At 37.3% G+C, this 18,287-nt stretch overlaps 1 long non-coding RNA gene across 3 annotated transcripts in view; it reads right to left on the bottom strand.

Annotated features, from left to right (window-relative positions):
* The window catches only part of LOC141569281 (uncharacterized), a 48,175-nt gene that overhangs the window by 13,102 nt on the left and 16,786 nt on the right, over positions 1-18,287 (bottom strand). The window contains exon 4 of one of the 3 annotated variants that reach the window (XR_012492785.1): positions 6,396-8,582. The exons of the other annotated variants lie outside the window; for them this stretch is intronic. This is a non-coding gene — a long non-coding RNA (uncharacterized LOC141569281). Of the gene's footprint in view, positions 1-6,395; positions 8,583-18,287 lie in introns of those variants that run through there. 3 annotated transcript variants of the gene reach the window in all.

The following is an 18,287-nucleotide window of genomic DNA, read 5'->3' as shown; positions in this document are numbered from 1 at the left end:
TGTGGAAGGTAAGCTCGATAAGGACTGGGCTGGCCGTCACCTGCACCTCACAGAAGCCAAGGAAATGACGGGCTAATTTGGTGGTTTTACAGCCATAGCTGCTGCTCACACTTTACTGCTCTCTCTTCCTCCAGAGACCAACCATCACACGATGAAAAAACTAATTAGAGCAAGCATGGTGCCCAGAATAAGCGGCCTATTAAGGAAATTTGAGTCAAATGAAAGCAAGAAGACATCTATTATAAATACATCCTTAGCAAGTATTTATTTTGGGGTTCTTTTCCCACAAAACCTTTCCTTCGGGAGTTTATTGTTTGAGAAAAGGCCTGGTAAAAATCAGAATATTTGTACAATGTCTCTGTGGGCCTAGCAGGCTCCTGGAGTGAGTGCCCAGCAGGAATGCACAGGCGGCACGTGTGGAGCCCAGACAGCAGGTTAACAGAGACCCAGACGAATTCGTCTTCATTTCATGCCTCCGACAGCCTCTCAACTTAGGTCAAGTCCAAGGCAAATCAAGGGATCTTCTAGGAGGCTGGGAGAGGTGATGGAGAGCATGCAGACTAACTTGGATTCCATTCCCAACTCCAGGACCCACCAGCCGCGGGAAACTTGACCTAGTTACTTAATTTCTCTGAGCCTCAATTCCCTCTCTGCAAAATAGGGATAACAAGAAGTCACCTTGCTGGGCTGGTATGACGATCAAGGAAGAGATGCCAAATGTCTGGTGCAGAATGGCAGGCATGTAGGAGCAGGACAGGCTAGTGGCAAAGCAGTTGGGCTTGCAAGCCAGATAGCCTGTGTTTCTATTCCAGCTTTGCAACTTGCTAACGGTCCTTGACCTGTCTGTGCCTTAGATTCTGTAAAATCTGTAAAGGGGGGATTTTATCACTAGCTCTTAAGGTTGTCATGAGGATTAAATGAGTTCCCATATGTAAAGTCCTTAGAACAGTCTGGTATATGGCAAACACGCAATAAGTGTTAGCTATTTTTCTTCAAATAGAATTATTAATAGAAACCTCTGATGACCAGAGACCTCCTAATCATCTCACTTTAGTCCAGATATCAGCTGCAATACATTAGCTTATAGACACAAATGGCAAGAGTGAATTTAAGCAAATCATAATTCAGTGAGTCACGATTCCAGTTTATAAACAGAGAAGCACAATTCAATTTTATAGGCAGCTGGGCTGCTAATTAAGAAGAAGCCCTTAATTATAGCATCTGATGTAGGAGGCCTGCCTCGTGCTCGCTCGCCTTATATTTTTCCTCACTTCTCCTCCCTCAACCTATCACCCACCTATTGCTCTATTATTTATTTCCCTGTCTCTGTAGAGGGCTTGTCAGTTGTTTAGAGACCTACATCCTGAAACTGTGCCCTGGCTTTAGAACTCACACATCTCAGCTTGAAGTAAGAACAGTGCTCCGTTCTCCAGGAACGGGGGTTAGGGGGTGGGGTGGTCCTGAGGTTAAGGCCGAAAGACGTGGGGAACACACAGGGGTTAGGGGGAGCCATAGGATTTCCCCATGGAAAATGAAACCCTACGTTCATATAAAAATCTGCATGCAGGTATTTCCAGTGACTTGAGTCATGATCACCAAAGCCTGGACACAGCCCAAATGTCCTTCAGCTGGTGAATGGATAAACAAACGGGGATGGGCTCACAATAGAATATTGTTCAGCAGCAACAGAGAACAAACCACTGGGACAAGTGTGTCATGGGTGCATCTCAAATGCATTAGCAGAGGAAAAGCTGGAATAGAAACACAGACTCAACAGTGTATGTGATTCTATTACTACAATTTTCTGGAAAAGGCAAAACTACAGGGGTTAAAAATAGATCCGTGATTACCAGGGCCTGGGGTTAGAGGAAGGGGGTCCACCACAAAGGGCCCTAGGGAATTTGGGGAAGGAATAGAAATGTTTCATACCTTGCTTGTGGTGGTTGAATAGTACATGCACTTGCCAAAACTCATAGAACTCTGCACTAGAATAAGTCAATGTTGCTACACGTAAATTAGAACTCAACAAACCTCACTTTAAAATACAACGGCACATAGGGCCATGGATCAGAAAAGAAAAAAAAAGACCTTGAAGAAATAATGTCTATTTTTTCCTGCCTTTTATTTTTACTTTATGCATTTCTTGACATCCTTGTTAGACATTAAAATACACATTTTTTAAAGTAAGGATAATTTCAAAAACACACAATAAAGAAAAGAAAGCCTCATCAATAAATGGTGCTGGGAAAATTGGAAAGCCACATGCAAAACAATGAAACTGGACTGCTATCTGTCACCATGTACCAAAATTAACTTAAGATGGATCAAAATCCTAAATATAAGACCTGAAACAATAAACTGCATGGAAGAAAACATAGGTACTAAACTTATGGACCTTGGGTTCAGAGAGGATTTTATGAATTTGACCTCAAAGGCAAGGGAAGTAAAAGCAAAAATAAATGAATGGGACTATATCAAACTAAAAAAGCTTCTGCACAGCAAAAGAAACCATCAACAAAATAAAGAGGCAGAGAACCAAATGGCAGAAAATATTTGCAAACAACACCTCCAATAAGGGGCTAATATCCAAAATATATAAGAACTCATTCAACTCAGCAACAAAAAAAGCAAACAGTCCAATTAAAAAATGGGCAAGGGACCTGAGCATATGCTTCTCCCAAGAAGACATACAAATGGCCAACAGATATATGAAAAACTTCACTAATTATTAGGGAAATGTAAATCAAAACCACAATGAGATATCACCTCACCCTAGTTAGAATGGCTATCGTCAACAAGACAAGTGATAACAAGTGTTGGAGAGGCTGTGACGAAAAAGGAACCCTCATACACTGTTGGTGGGAATATTAATTGGTACAGCCGCTATGGAAGATAGTATGGTGATTCCTCAAAAAACTAACAGTAGAATTACCATACGACCCAGTAATCCCTCTTCTGGTTAACTACCCAGAAAATCCGAAGACATTTATCTATAAAGATAAATATACCCCTATGTTCATTGCGGTATTATTTATGGTGGCCAGGACATGGAAACAACTGAAGTATCCTTTGATAGATGATTGGATAAAGAAGGTGTGGTACATATATACAAAGGAATATTACTCGGCCATAAGGAAAGATGAAATACTATCATTTGCAACAGCATGGATGGATCTTGAGATTATCATGCTAAATGAAATAAGTCAGAAAAAGTCGAGAACCATCTGACTTCACTCATGTGGGATATAAAACTGAAAGCAACAAACGAACAAGACAAACAAACAAACAAACACTCATAGACACTGACAACAGTTTAGTGGTTACCAGAGGGTAAGGGGGGACAGGTGCTAGTCGAAGAGGGTAAAGGGGGTCAAATATATGGCGATGGCAAGAGAACTGACTCTGGGTGGTGAACACACAACGCAATATGTAGATGATGTATTACAGAATTGTACACTTGAAACCTATATAGTTTTACCTATGTAATGTCACCCCGATAAATTTAATAAATAAATAAATGTTTTAAAGTAGGGGCAATTAATCTCATCAAATATAGTAACATTAGTACAAGAAAATGTTTCTGTTTCCAAGTAAAATCAGTCTTTTAGGAAGAATTTGGTATGAATTCCACTGGGCAAAATCCCTTCCCCATGGAAGACTATGCACATGATACAAGCCTTTGAGACTCTGGAGTAGAGGGGATGAGGGTCTTAACGTGTTTTGTCCAAGCAAGTCATGTCTGACTTCAATGCACAATGACCTCAAGACATTTGATGAGATTAATTTTACCCCTGCTTTTAAAAATCTATCTATCTATCTATCTATCTATCTATCTATCTATCTAGCTAGCTAGCTATCGATTTATCTGTCATCTATCTATTTATTTATTAAATTTATTGGGGTGACATTACATGGGTAAAATTATATAGGTTTCAAATGTATGATTCTATAACGCATCATCTACATATTGCACTGTGTGCTCACCACCCAGAGTCAATTCTCCTTCCATCACCATATTTGACCCCCTTTACCCTCTTCTACCCACAATCCCCCCTTACCCTCTGGTAACACAAAATTAGGGAAAAATCAAATACAGGCGAGTGCCAGATGGATATTCCCAGAAGAATAGCTTTGTCCAACTGAAAGAATGGCAGAATGACTAACAATAAAAGAATTCCTTTTCAGAATACTCCTAAGCTGCCCGGGATCCAGCACCACAGAAAGAGACCTGATTTTCTCAGTTCATCACACCAAGTATAAAAGAGTGTGGATTGATTGTCGTGAGCCTTTTCCACCATTAAAACAATTTTTCAACTGAAAACACACTTCACTTATGAAACAGCAATGTCAGCTTTTCAACGAATACAACAGCTCCAAAAAGCATATGGATAAATGAGTAACCCATGGCTGGGTCGGGTGAGGAATGGCCGAGAGATATGAGCCATCAAGTACTGAGTATTTGCTGAGCACAGTCAGTCATGCCCTGGCCTTGTCCTACCACAACCTAAGAGGAAGATGCCATCATTACCACTTTACAGACAGGAGATGGAGGCTTAGAGAGGTGAAACCACTTGCTCTTAACCCAATTAATATTAATACTATCAAATGCAAATGTTCTGGGCAGGCTTGAGCCAATGGAACGTGGTAGAAGTGCTACTATGTGATTCTAAGATTGGGTCATAAACAGCCATGCAGCCCTGGACTGCCAAGAAATAAGATAAATTACCTGAGGCCATAATGACAGAAAAACCACATATAGGCACTCCAGGGTGCAGTCCCAACTGAGCTAAGCCCTTCATCTAACTTGCCAGGCCACGAGACATGTCAGTAAAGCCACCTTGTACATTCCTGGTCATCGCAGCCTCCATCTAAATATCGCCTCCATCTAAAGATCTCAGGTGGTATCGCAGGGAGAACTTCGACTGACCCCTACCTAAATTCTTTATGCACAAAATTGTGAGATGTAATAAAATGGTTGTTGGGTTAAGCCAATACCTTTTGGGATAGGTTGTAAGACAGCAATGGATAACGAGAGTACCCCACTCCCTCGCTTGTCATGCCTCCCTCTTTGAAGAGCCTCTGGGCGGACGGTGCATTGAGTCTTAACCCCTGAACAGTTAAGAAGGTTCTTTGAATTGCACCATGAAATATTGGTTTATTTAATTCCATCATGTGAACCAAGAACAATGTCATAGCCTATATACTACATGAGTATCTGTATGCAATAAAGAACCACGGCATTTAGGACACAGTTCCTTGAAAAATTAGTCTCTGCACCTAAGGACTGTCAGATATTTCTAAAAATGTCCTGTTAATATTTGTTGGCTGCTTGTTCATTCACTTGTTTAAGAACTGTTTCCTGTCAGAGAAATTGAAGCAGGTTCTGAGACGCATGGACAATTGAAGTGAGAAGATTCTGTTGATGTGAATTTTTTCCTCTTGTATTTGAGGAAAACATTCTTCAAATTGAGCAACAAACACCTTTATCCCATTCATGCAACAAGGAAGAACAAATCGAGAACCATGCCTTCAAACCTATGTCAGTCCAACCAAATAACTGATATATGAACTTGTATCATTACTTACCTGAGGAGCTTACAGTTTGCATTTACCCCTTTATTCCACAGTATTTACTGAACACATAATAATACATACCAAGCACCATACTGGATCTAGAAACACAGAAATGAAGTAAAAAAATAGCACAGCTAAGGAGCTTATAAATCTTGCAAAGGAAGTAAACACATAAACAACTATTTTAATTTTGTGATTGCAAATGCAAATATTTGCATTTATTAAAAAATTGATATTTTTGGAATTGAAGTGTACCTTCACAATCATTGCCAATCTTTACTTTCCTGCCAGCTGCCAAACAGAAAAGTTGTCAGTGTCTAGTATAACACAGGTGTGACAGCCAAAACACAGGAATATCTAGTGACACACAGTGACTATGTACATTCTTTTATCACCTCTGTGAGTTATTTGTATTGGTGACAAAATTCTAACTAACCTTTGGATTCCTAATTGTTGCTTTAAATATCTTCCAAAAGATTATGTTATGTTATGATGAAGCATTATAACAACAACAAAAAATGAGCTCTCAGAAAGGTTTTACAACTTCAGTAATTATTTTACTATTGCAAAATATAACAGGAGGATGGCTGGATCTTTGCAACTTAACACAATTGTGTACTAAAAAGGACAAGCCCTCATCTGTACCATTCCTGAGGAAAGAGCTTTTGTAGCTAAGTTCTTATCAACATCCAATAACTTTCCTTTACCCCTACAAGAAATCAAAATGAATTAAAAAGGGGGATTAATACTACAATGAGATATCACTGTACACCTGTCAGAAGAGCTAAAATTAAAAACAGTGACAATACTGTATTAGTTTACTAGGGCTGCCATGAACAAACACTACAGATGGGTGGCTTAAGACAATAGCAATTTATTTCTCAGAGTTCTGGAGGCTCTGATAGCAAGGTGTTGACAGGGTTGATTTCATTCTGAGTCCTCTCTCCTTGGCTGGTAGATGGCTGTATTCTCCTTGTCTGCACATGGTCTTTTCTGTGTGTGTGTCTGTGTCCTAATCTTCTCTTTTGTAAGGACACCAGTCGTCCTAAGTCAGGGCCCACCCCAATGACCTCATTTACTCTTAATCACCTCTTTAAAGATCCAATCTCCAAATACAATCACCTTCTCCTGTACTGGTAGTTAGGACTTCAACATATGAATTTATGGAAGACATAATTCAGCCCATAACAAATACCAAATGCTGGGGAGGATGCAGAGAAAGTGGCTCTTTCATGCCTTGCTGGTGGGGATGTAAAATGGTACAGCCATTCTGGAAAATAGTTTGTCAAGTTCTTTAAAAAAAAACACTAAACATACACTTACAATATAATACAACATAGCAGTTGCACTCCAGGGCTTTTATTCTAGAGAAATGAAATCTTACATCTGCACAAAAGCCTGCACATCAGTTTTCATAGCAGCACGATTTGTAATAACCAAAATTTCCCTCAATAGGTGAATGGTTGAACAAAGTCTGGTACATCCATACCATAGGATACTGCCCCGCAATAAGAATGAACAAACTATTGATGGACACACCAGTTTGGGTGGACTTTTAAAGGTCATTTTGCTGAGTGGAAACAATCTCAAAAGGTCACATTCTCTATGATTCCATGTAGGTACCATTCTTAAAGTGACAGTATTATAGCTGCAGAACTCAGACAAGTTTTTGCCAGGGTTAATTAAGGACAGGGGAAGGGGGAGGATGAGTGTGACGGGAGAGGGTAGCATGAGGGAGATCCTCACGGGATGCAATCATTTTGCATCTTGAGTGTGGTGGCAGTTCCACAACTATACCCATGTTAATAAAATGACATAGAACCACACACACGCATTGCACAAATATCAGATTCCTGGTTTTGACATTGTACTGTGGTTATGTAAAATGTAACTGTTGTAGGAGACTAGATGAAGACCGCACAGGACCTCTCTGTACTATCTCTGCAATTTCCTAGGAATGCATAATCATTTCAAAACAAAAAGTCTGTTTTAAAAAAGTCAATGATTATGAAAACAACAACATTTTAAATGAAGACAGGATCCATGGGGACGAGGAAGAGGGTGAGAGGTGAGTGAGGCAAGTTGTGCAATTGCAGGACTTCATTTAAATGTTTGATATTTTGCTCATCATAGGGTTTTTGGCATTAACTTAATTTTTAAAAAATATTGCATGAAAATATCACTTATCTTGACTACTGAGTTTTTTGATATCCCCTTAAATTTTACCCCCAAGGCAAATGCCTCGCTCACCTCACCCTAGTCCCACCGCTGTCATCCTGTGTTGCCTAACTGTTTATCCAAGGGATTTGCTTCTAATAACTGCTATGTAAAATATATATATATTTTACAATGTTTTAAAATGTAACTACAAAAATACTTTACACTCACAAAAATAAAAGAATATAATAAAGTAAAAAAGCAACAGTCTTTCAAATCTTTCTCCTCTCAATTCCGTTTCCAGAAATAGCCATAGTTAATAAATTGTGTATCCTTCCAGATAGTTTTTATATAAATACAGTCATGTACCACATAATGATATTTCAGTCAATGACCAAATGGTACCGGGGGTGCCAAAAAAACTACATACACATTTTAAGACATGTTATCTATGTGTTATTTTTCAAAGTTGAATTGAATTACATAGCAATGTGTTGTATGATGTTCTCTCAAAAGATGGCGTTCATCAAATGAATGATAGCATCATTCATTGTATTACAATTTTAATACAGTGTTTTCCTTTCTTAAAATGTGTATACACTTTTTTGGCACCTCTGTATATATGACAGTGGTCCCATAAGATTACAGTATCTGCCTACAGGCAAATCTATGACGATAAAAGGTAACGAACCAAGCAAACCACCAAGGATATATTTCTGAAAAGAGTGACACCCCTTCAAGAAGAGCCTCAGGCAGGTCCTTCAGGAGGGTTTCCAGAAGAAGGATTGCTATCATAGGAGGTGACAGCTCCATGCGTGTTATTGCCTCTGAAGACCTTCCTGTGGGACAAGCTGTGGAAGTAGAAGGCAGTGACATCAGTGATCCTGATCCTGGGTAGGCCTAGGCTAATGTCTGTGTTTGTGTCTTCATTTTTAACCAAAAAGTAAAACTAAAAACTTGAAAAATAGAAAAAAATTATTATAGAATCAGGTCTAAAGAAAGAAAATATTTTTGCACAACTGTACAATATATTTGTGTTTTCAGAGAGGTGTTATTACAGGTTGAAAAGTTTTTAAAAATCTTATCAAGTAAAAAGGTTGTAATAAGCTCAGGTTAATTTATTGCTGAAGAAAGCAAAATAGTTTTTATAAGTTTAGTGTCTATAAAGTTGACAGGAGTGTACAGTAAAGTTCTAGGCCTTCACATTCACTCCCCACTCACTCACTGATTCACCCAGAGCCACTTCCAGCCCTGCCAGCTCCATCCATGGCAAGTGCCCTATACGGGTGCACCATTTTTTCTTTTATGCTGTATTTTTACTATACCTTTTCCATGTTTAGATACATGCATATTTACCGTTGTGTTACAATTGCCTATGATATCAGTACAATAACATGATTCACAGAGTTGTAGCCGAGGATCAATAGGCCAGGTAGCCACGCTGTGCAGTGCACTCTATGATGTTTGCACAGTGACAAAATTCTTTAACAATGCATTTCAGAACATATCCGCTGCCATTAATCAGTGCCTGACTGAACGTGTAAAGTATACATGCCGTATATACACTTTAAAAAACAAATGGGATCATATTGTACCACTGTTCTGAACTTGCTTTTTTTTTAAATTTCAATTAAAGATATAACAGGCACCATATCCTTCTATTCTAGTCCATTCTATTTGAGCTGCATAGAAATTCATTGTATAGCTATATCATAATTTAATCAATTCTCTATTGATAGACATTTAGGTTGTATCTAGCGTTCTTTGTTTCAAACAATGATACAACAACAAAATCCCTAAACATAGTTTTGCATGTTTGTTCTAATTTAGATTTTTACTATTAATATTGCCAAATTGCCCTCCCAAATACTTTATGTATCTTCTCTCCCTTTACTTATTGTTTTGGGAGTATCTATTTCCCCTCCCTGGGGCCAACAATTCATGTCACCAATTTAAATATATACATATATATTTGCTAATCTGATAGGTAAAACATGGAATTTCATCACTTTACTTTGATACTCTTCTAATATATTTTTATGTATTTATTAGCTCTCCTGTGAATTTTGTGTTCATATCCTTTGTCCATCTCCTATAAATTTTACTGTTTTCTTATGAATTTTCTGTTTATATCCTTTATCCTTCCTATGAATTCTGTGTTCATATTCTTTGTCCATCTCTATATTGGATCATTAATTTTTTCCACATGGATTAGTATGAACTCTGCATATTAAAGAGATTTGTGCTTTATATATCATATATTATAAACATTTTTCTTTCCGAGTCTTGCTTGTCTTTTGATTTTTGTCTATGGAGGGTTTCTTTGTTTATTTGTTTGTTTTTGAGGGCTTTTTCTTGCTGCATGAAAATATCAGGATTTTTAAAAAAATTTAATAATCTTATCATCAGTGGTTTCTTAATCTCATGTCCTAATCTCATAACATGCTGAATCTCACGTCTTCTCTATTCAAACTTATTTTTTCAAATTTACCCATGTTTTTTTCTAGAGTTTTTGTTGTTGTTATGGCATTTCTTTGGGAGTTTAAACCATTGTATTTCCTTTGGTGGAAGAAGTAATGTAGAGGTCCAGACAAGCTTTGTCAAACAGCTTTCCATTTTTTACCACATACTTTATTGGATAGACCTCCTTTTTTACCACTACACTTGAGAGGCTAACTTTATCGTGTAATAATGTACACACATACTTCTGATCGTTTCTGAATTTCCCGTTCTATTTATTTAATAGAAGTTTCTGCTTCCATATTAGTTCACAGCATGCTAATCACTGTAATTTAATAGAACATTTAAATACTTGATAGGGCTATTTCCCTTTATTATTTCTTTTTTTCCGTGGATATTTTTCTAGCTCTTCTCTCATGTTTGTATTTCTAGATGAACTTCAAAATAATTTTAAGTTTTTTTTTAAAACCCTGCATTCTGACTGGCATTACACTGAATTTATAAATTAATTTCAGGAGAATTCCTATCTTTTAATATATTTTAAATAATATTCATATTTTTAAATTCCTAGGCAAAAAGAACACATCTGTTAATATATTAAAGAATTCTCGAACAAAATATTGTTGCAGTATGTTGCACATCTTTGATTAAGAGCTTGAGAAGGGAGATCTTTCTAGGGAGGACAATCATATAAATAATTGCAGAATAGTGCGACTGCTATAACAAGAGAAGTACAATATGTTATGGAATATAAAATTATAGAGTTTGAAGAAGAGTTCACTTTCCCAAAGACTTATTGGGGGCTACCAAGACACGACGTGTCAGCTAAAGTTTGAGGAAAAGTGAGCAGTGACCAATAAGAGTATTATTTATTCATGTCTCTACTGGAGTGTGATATTACTCAAAGAAATTGTTTTAATTAAAAACTGAATAGAAAAGTATTCGTTAAAAATTGGAACTTGTGTATAAGCAAATATTCATACATGTGAGTGAATTCTTTAGATAGTGTAGATAGGAACTTTTGTCAGTTATATGTGATGCAAATACTTTCCCAGCCAGTTTTATTAATTTTCATGGTACAGAATCAAAATTTTTAGACAGTAAAATCTGTCATTTCCTGTTTAATTTCTCCTATTGTTTCAATCTTTCAAAAACTACCATCTCTAGAAAGATCTGGTAAATGGGGTCCCAGTTTGGCCACCACATTTCAATAAACACATGGAATTGCTGAATAGCATCCAAAAATGATGAAAAATGAAAAGTAGGCTTCCAGTTTTTCACAAGTAAACATTAAAATAGAACAGACCAAAGAGAGAACTTGTGCATTGTCTCCAAGAATAATACAGAAGATAATGAGCAATGATTTTTCATGTCCAATAATCTTGATTAAGAGAAAATAAGTTTACAGCAAAGTAAAAAAGTTTTGGATGAACACAAGAAAGAACTTATTTACTATCAGGATGCTAGAATAATGGAATAAACTTCAAAATAACATGAGGACCTCCATTCCCATAGGTTTTCCTAAGATAATAGAAGTCATTTGTACAAATGGCTTACAAACTGGAATTCTAATTTGGAGTATCTTGAGGAAGGTAAGGGGAAAGGATAAGACTGTTCACAGGAGGCCAAAGGACAGGGGTCTATTGTCTGAACATAAAAATCTGGGAAAACTGGTTTATCCAGTTGACAGAGTGTTGACATGTAGGGTGCTGACCAAGCTGATACGCTCAAGGTCTCTTCTCCGTATTGGCTGATATTAATAGTCACAGGACAAGTCACAGTCTTAAAAATAATAATTGTGGTCAACGTTTTGTGATTTTGTGATCTCTATGAACACACATTTGGCCTTGAACAAAAGGGCTCACAGTAGACATATTTCTTTCCAGTCCAACACAGTCACAAATTTTCATAAAAGTTAAAAACCAAAAGCATTGAGAATATATATATATATATATATATTTTTTTAAAGGAAAGAATAAAAGGCAAGATTTTAGAAATGCTATGCTAGTGGGAAAGTGAAATAAAAATAGTTTAGCACAATCCGAAACTCCCAAATTAACCAAATTTCTTTTCATAAGGCAGGCATATTCAGCGTACAAATCAATGGTCAAAATCTGGTCTTTAGTGACTTTGAAAGCACACATAAATGCATATTTTACATTTTGAAAAGTCTTTAATTGACTAGTAGAGCCATGGTAAAAGGAGATTAGAAATTTCTTCAGCTGCATAAGATTTTCAATGAGTTTCCTAAGGCTGTGGGTGGATATCTTTGATTTTAAGATTGAGTCGATTAGTAGAAAGGAAATGTGTCAGGCATTAGAACCTCATTTTTATTATCTAACATTTATGCAGTGCGATTCATTTCCTCTCTGAATTAAAAAAGTACTTGGTTACTGTGAGCACTATTACATTTAACAGGCTGGAGCTGGAGATATTAGCGGAAGGCCAGCTGGTGGCCAAGCCAGGCCTCGCAAGGCTACAGTTGTAATGATGGGGTCACCAGGGCCCCACGTCCAGTAAGTCAAGTTCATCAGATTCACTCAGACTCAGAAAGATGGACTCATACTAATAAACTCCCAATTCTCTGAGGTCAAGGATGAGGGGATGAGTGTACACATCTGCCTTTACTCCTTCACCAAATCCTATGAAATGAACCAAACAGGTACTTTTAAAAAGAATAAATCGGTAACAGTGTGGGGAACAATAAAAAACTTTGTTAATGAACAAAGAAATTTGGAATTATTCCTAAAAGAGAAAAAGCAAAAGGAATCATATTTAAGAGAAAAAATATCCTGTAGACTATCACAGCTCCAAACACAGGCAAAAGAGGAATCTCAGTATTGGGAAGGTGACTTTGGGAGGAGATCCGTACTCAGAGCTAACTCAATTCACTAATTCATTCTCTCATTCAACGAATATTGGTTAAGCATCTGTGATGGGGCAGCCACTGTTCTAGGCATTTGGGTCAGATCAGGACAAAGCAAGATTCTTATCCTCTTGGAGCTTATGTTTTAGTGGGATAAGGCAGACAATAAGAGACACTTAATAAGCATTTTAGTATTGTCAGGAAGGATGAGTGCTATGGAAAATGAAAAAGTAAGTGGGGTCAAAGGAGATTTGTGGGTGTAGGGGGTAAGGAGCTGTTTATGGAATGAGGTGGTCAGGGTAGGCCTCACTGAGAAGGAGAGAAGAGAGTTAGCGAAGCAGCTGTCTGGGAGGGTACTCAAAGCAGAGGGAACAGTAAGTACAAAGGTCCTGGGGTAGAAGTAGTGGGCCTGTCATGTTCTAAGGACTTCAGGGAAGCCAGAATGGCTGTGGAGGAGTAAGCTAGGATAGCAGAGCAGGTCAAGAGGTAAGAGGAAACTGGATTGTGTAGCCCTTGTATGGAACTTGGACTTCAAACAAAATGGGGACAGAATCAGGGGGAAAGTGTGTAGGGGAGAGAGGGGAGTGCAAGGCTTTGAACAAAGGAGTGATTTGATCTAATGTCCATTTTAAAGAGCTTGACTCTGGGTGTCATGTTGAGAATAGACTGTAAAAAGGCCAGAACAGACACAGGACAACCAGTAATCCAGGTGAGAGGATACAAGCAGTGGAGAGGAGGAAAGCGGTCAATTTTGAATATATTTTGAAGGTAGAATAAGCAGGATTTCTTGATGCATTGTGTGTACAGTGTGAAAGAGAAAAGCCACAGATGACTCACATTTTCTAACCTGAGCAACTGGTTACATGGGGAAGGTGGTTGTCCTCACCTGAGATAGGGACAGCCTCAAGGAGAGGAGGTCTGATGGAATTTAGGAGAGGGGGAAGGTGGTCATGAGTTCCATTTTGAATGTGTTGAGTTTGAGCTATCAATTAGACATTCAACCTGAGATGTCAATAGGCAGTTACCCAGGATCTGGCGTTTGGAAGAGAAGTCTGGGCCGGATATATATATATATAATGATTGTTGGCATATGTATGATGTTTAAAGCAACAAGACTGAATAAAATCACTACATGGGACAGAATAGATATAGAAGAATAAAATCACATTAATTGATTAAAAGAGAAAAACCAGATGTTCATCTCAATAGATGCCCAAAAAGGCTTGATAAACTTTAAACACTCATTCCTGATTTAAAACAAACAAATAAACAAAACAATAACAACAAAATTCTTAGCAGGCTGGAAATATAAAGAAACGTTATCTAAGGGGAAAAAAAGACCTCAACATATAATGAAAAATATCATGTCCTCTAGATGGAAAACCCAATATATGTATTTTTCTCTACTTTCTCTGCTTGATATTTCTCAAATCACAAAGCAATATAGCCTTATTGTAACAAGTAAAAACAATACAATGATGTGTAAAGAAAAAGAGAATCGTCATTTTATCCCCATCTCAATCCCCTTTGAAGTAACAAATTTTAACAACCTGGAATCTATCCTTTTGCGTCTTTTTCATGGCTCATTGAGTATTACAAGTATTAATACAGCCCACAGAAATACAAGGGTTTAGCATGGGCTTTGTTTTGACAAAATGGAATTAAGCCATACACATTACTAGCTTCTAAAAATTCAGCAATGTGTCATGGACATCTCTGCAATTATATAGATATAGATTCAACTCTAGCTTTTTTTCCCTAATATGTATCATAAATATGTACATACACACGTCATATATATTATAAATATGTGTACATATATAATGTGTGTATATATAATATGTATATATATAATGTATATATACATATATACACATTTTAATAGGGTATCATTATTCTAGGATATCGTCATTTAGCTATCATTATGCTAAAATTTAAATATATCAGATCAGATTTTTTTTTCTTCTCTTCTTCCAGTATCTACCCAGATCTTACCCCCCCCCCCAACCTGGCATAGCCCGTTAACAACCCCAAGCAGAGCATTCCATGCTTTTCCCCCAAGCTCATGTAATCATAACCAAACAGAAGCTTACATACAAATACATACATTTACACATGCACACACACTCGTGCACATATACTAGTTTATCACTGGGAACCATAATATACACTGTTCTTGGCATCTTGCCTTTCTCACTCAACATCTTGCAGAAATCCTTCTAATTCACAGGCAGTGGTTCTAATTCCTTCTTCTTAGTAGCTGCATAGTATTTTATGACGCAGATACACAGTTTACTCAACCATTTCCTTATGGATGCACTTTGTTTTTAGGTTTTATCACTATACTTCTGCAATAAACAAGTTCCCATTTAGCCTTCTGTACTAGTTCTTTTATTTCTACTGGCTATATTCCCAGGAGTGCAATTACTGGGTCGAAGGGTATGTGGATTCTTTATTTAAATAGAGGCTGCTAGACTTTTTTTTTCTCTGAAAAGGCAATAACAACTCACATTTTCACATGTGAGTTGCAATGCATGAGATTGCAATAGATAATATCGCTTTTTAAAAATTTTGCCAGTCTGATTGCTGTAGAGTAATGCCTCATTACTTTCATTTGCAGTTCCCTGACTGCTGGTGAGTTTGGGTACCTTTTAATATGTTTATTAGCCATTTGGATTTGCTATTCTATAAATTGCCTGTTTATACCTCTTTAAAAATCGGAAGCATTTATCTCTTTCTTATCACTTTGTAAGAATTTGATGTATATAAGAAATATTAACCCTTTATCTGTCATCTGCATTGCCTATATTTTTCTAAATGCACATTTTGACTCAATTTTGTTTATGGTATCTTTTGCCATATAAAAGTTTTAAATTTTTGTATAACCAAATATGTCTATCTTTTATATTTCCCAAGTTTCTGGGTTTAGTAAAAAAGATGTTCTCTGACCCCTAGATGTGCATGTAGTCGCCTAAATGTTCTTTTAAGATTTATTGTTTACATTTAAGTTTTTAATACACTTGGAATTTATTTTTGGATTTGCTATGAAATTGGGATGCAAGTTCATTTTGTTCTAGATGAATAGCCACTTATGCCAGCACTATTTATTAAATAAACCATTCTTTCCCACAGAATTGAAATACTACCTTTGTCACATATTAAATTATGATATATACTGAGATCTATTTTTGGATCCGCTCTTCTGTTCCACTGATTTGTCTATTCTTATGCCAATACTGTATTGGTCGTATTACAGTGATTTTTATAACACTGGCTTTCAGTTGAAGGCAAATCTCTCATTATTTATCTTCTTCATAGTTTTCTTTGCTATTTAGGCATTTATATTTCCATATGGATTTTAAAATAATTTTACCCAACCCTCTCCACCCCCCAGAAAGAAAACTCTTGGGATAATAAATGCAATTGTGTTATATTTATTTAGGGGAGAATTGGGTTTTTGAGTCAGTAATACTTTTAGTGTTTCTTTAAAAAAGAAAACCATTATCACATCTTAAAAATTAACAGTTTCTTGATATAATTAAATGTCTGTTTCAGATGAGCTGCTTTCCTTGAATCCTCTAAAGAATCCAAGGAACACTAAATTTTGTTTTGTTTGTTTTGTTAAGAACTAGTGGACATAAATAGATGGATGTGTTTCCATGTTACTCTCCCCAGTTCCTCTGCCATGTGTGGAATGACCATATTTTCAGTTTTAGACGCGAGATGTCATCGGGTCTTGAGGTGCTTGCATGCATCCTAGGTGATTATCTTTATGTTTCAGGGGCTTGTAGGAGCCTCCTCAGGTTGGCTTGTCCCCTTGGACACAGCCCTGGGGATCTTTCAAGTCACACCAGAGAGCAGGAAGCTGAGATGCTCAGGCAGGTGGTGCGTTTCCTGCCCTTATAGTCACGGCTGTGATCCCAGGGGCCTGCTGCCCTCTCGGGGAAATTGAATTTGGGACAACCATCTGGGCCCTTAATCTTACTGGCTTAGTCACTGTTTCTGGACTTTTTCAGTGGACATAGTAGGAAATGATGTTTGTTGGTAAGATTACGTATGTCATGAGTTTATACTAATAATTCCAATTCAAATTAAAGACTACAGCGTGTTTACTTAACTGACTGATCTTCTTTCTGCCACACTGAAAAATTTCAGTTGTTGACAATCCCAACAGAACTATTTGTTTACTTTAGGCCACTCTGCGTATAGCATAATCTCAGATATAACCATCTCCACACTGTCTTTAAAACATGAGATTTCTGGGGTGGCCTGATGGCTCAGTTGGTTAGAGCGCGAGCTCTGAACACCAGGGTTGCTTGTTCGATTCCCACATGGCCCAGTGAGCTGCACCCTCCACAACTAGATTGAAGAAACGAGCTGCCGCTGAGCTTCCGGAGGGGCGGCTGGTGGATCAGTTGGGTAGAGCTCGAGCTCTCTAGAAGGTTGCCGGTTCAATTCCCACATGGGATGGTGGGCTGCACCCCCTGCAACCAAACATTGAAAACAGCAACTGGACTTGGAGCTGTGCTGTGCCCTCCACAACTAGACTGACTTGGAGCTGATGGGCCCTGGAGAAACACACTGTTCCCTAATATTCCAAAATTTAAAAAAACAAGAACAAAAAAACGAACGATGAGATTTCTGAGAGCAGGGTAATATATTTTCTGCAATTCTTTTTATGCCCTCAGGGCATATCCCACTAAGGATGGGCTATCAAATAACTGTGCTTTAAAAGTCACTTTAAATTGGTTCTCTCTTTGTAGCTGTGGTACCAACCTGATTCCAGCTGGGTTAAGTTCATTTGTTTTATTTTACTTTCAGTGTTTAGGGATTGCTCATTAAAAATTTAAGTTTGATGTATAATTGTGTAAAATATGAGTATGTATAGTTTTAAAGTCAAATCTAAAAGCAAGGTAATATTCAGAAAAATCCAGCCTCTATCTTGGCTTGTTCACTGCTTCTCACACAGGAAGTCATTTAAACCTGTTTTTATAGTTAATTCACTTTGCATTTTTTAATTTAAGTAGTTACAAATTTATGCACTTGTGTATGCAGACATAGTATTTTATACGTGCATGTGTATCTCCCTTTCTTACCATCTACACTTCTCTCCACCTTGTTTTCTCAAATAACAAACTCTGAGGTCACTCGATCTCCTCAGTCTTTAGAATTTGAGTGTTTTCATCCAGTGGAGTTCCCACATCCTTCCAGCTGACAAGCTTTACATTGG

This window comes from Rhinolophus sinicus, linkage group LG02, assembly GCF_036562045.2.
Source record: "Rhinolophus sinicus isolate RSC01 linkage group LG02, ASM3656204v1, whole genome shotgun sequence".
Taxonomy (NCBI): Eukaryota; Metazoa; Chordata; class Mammalia; order Chiroptera; family Rhinolophidae; genus Rhinolophus; species Rhinolophus sinicus.
Note: the sequence above shows the minus strand (reverse complement) of the source record. Positions and strands in the feature narration are given on the sequence as shown.